The 2,039-nt window shown below is 41.7% G+C and overlaps 1 pseudogene; it reads left to right on the top strand.

Annotated features, from left to right (window-relative positions):
* Positions 1-809: 809 nt before the first annotated feature.
* LOC126006685 (heterogeneous nuclear ribonucleoprotein A1-like) lies at positions 810-1,797 on the top strand (annotated as a pseudogene).
* Positions 1,798-2,039: the final 242 nt, after the last annotated feature.

Here is a 2,039-nt window from a genome sequence, read left to right as displayed (position 1 = left end):
TCATTTAGAATTATTTTCTAAATATTATTTACTTATTTTTAGTAGTATGTACTTGTTAAAAATTATTAGTAATATCCAGAAAGTGAATGATATTGTTTCCTCTGTTATATCAGGTAGCTTTTTCAGGCCATGGGAGTTTATAATGCTAGTAATTAGTTTAGGTTGATTTTTTTTGTTGTTATGAATCATTTAAGTGGCTACATACAGCAACAATCAGGATTACTCCTGGCATTGTGCTCAGAGATTACTTCTGGGGGACTTAGGAGACCATATGTGGTACGGGGGAGGGAATTCAGGTGGGTCAAATGAAAGGCAAGAACCTTAATGCTGCTCATTTCTCTCACCCCAATTTTCAGGTACTTATCGCAGTTTGATCTCCAGAACTACATGTAGAAATCCCGACCACTGTCAGGAGTTATTACTGAGCACAGAGCCGAAAGGAAAGCACTTGGATGACAGTGTTCCCCCAAATTAAACGAACATGAGACAATGAGACTTACAATCAATTTTAAATTGTATTGTATTGTAATTACAATATAATTTGGTTTGAGCAAAACAAATTACTATTTATATTGATATTCTTTTTGTATTAAGTAAAAAATTAATTTTCTTAGTCTTACCTAACTGTGAAATTTAAGTTTCATTTTTTGAAGTTTCCTACATTTCAACTATCCGTTAAACATTGTCAATGAAACTTCCATTAGAAATTCCCTGGAGAGACATTGAGGAGGTGACTCCTTTCTCCTCATAGAAGCCGCCGAGTCAGCATCCTCGAGATTTCGTGGGTTTTCTTTTCTTTCTTCTTCTTTTTTTTAATCTCCAGCTGTCATGGGGAAGTCCGAGTCATTCCCTAAAGAGCCGGAACAGCTACGGAAGCTCTTCATCGGAGGCTTGAGCTTTGAAACGACCGATGAAAGTCTGAGAAGCCATTTTGAGCAATGGGGCACCCTGACAGACTGTGTGGTAATGAGAGATTCCAACACCAAGCGATCCCAAGGATTTGGGTTTGTCACGTATGCCACAGTGGAGGAAGTGGATGCCGCCATGAATGCAAGGTCGCGCAAAGTGGATGGGAGAGTTGTGGAACCAAAGAGGGCTGTCTCCAGAGAAGATTCTCAAAGACCTGGTGCTCACTTAACTGTGAAAAAGATTTTTGTGGGTGGCATTAAGGAAGACACGGAAGAACATCACCTAAGAGATTATTTTGAACAGTATAGGAAAATTGAGGTGATTGAAATCATGACTGACCAGGGTAGTAGCAAGAAGAGAGGCTTTGCTTTTGTGACATTTGATGACCATGATTCCGTGGACAAGATTGTCATTCAGAAATACCATACTGTGAATGGCCACAATTGTGAAGTAAGAAAAGCCCTGTCTAAGCAAGAGATGGCCAGTGCTTCATCCAGCCAATGAGGTCGAAGTGGCTCTGGAAACTTTGGTGGTCGTGGAGGAGGTTTTGGTGGGAATGACAACTTTGGCCGTGGAGGAAACTTTAGTGGGCGAGGTGGCTTTGGTGGCAGCCGAGGTGGTGGTGGATATGGTGGCAGTGGGGATGGCTATAATGGATTTGGCAATGATGGAAGCAATTTTGGAGGTGGTGGAAGTTACAATGATTTTGGCAACTACAATAATCAGTCCTCAAATTTTGGACCCATGAAGGGGGGACCCATGAAGGGTCGAAGCTCAGGCCCCTATGGTGGTGGAGGCCAATACTTTGTCAAACCACGAAACCAAGGTGGCTATGGTGGTTCCAGCAGTAGCAGTAGCTATGGCAGTGGCAGAAGGTTTTAATTGCCAGGAAACAAGCTTAGCAGGAGAGGAGAGGAGAGCCAGAGAAGTGACAGGGAAGCTACAGGTTACAACAGATTTGTGAACTCAGCCAAGCACAGTGGTGGCAGGGCCTAGCTGCTACAAAGAAGACATGTTTTAAACAATATTCTTGTGTATGGGCAAAAAAAAACTCGAGGACTGTATTTGTGGCTAATTGTATAATAGATTATTTTAGTTTCTGTTCTGTGGAAAGTGTAAAGCATTCCACA

Source organism: Suncus etruscus, chromosome 4 (assembly GCF_024139225.1).
Source record: "Suncus etruscus isolate mSunEtr1 chromosome 4, mSunEtr1.pri.cur, whole genome shotgun sequence".
Lineage (NCBI taxonomy): Eukaryota > Metazoa > Chordata > Mammalia > Eulipotyphla > Soricidae > Suncus > Suncus etruscus.
The sequence above is the reverse complement of the archived record's forward strand: the minus strand, read 5'-3'. Positions and strand labels throughout refer to the sequence as shown.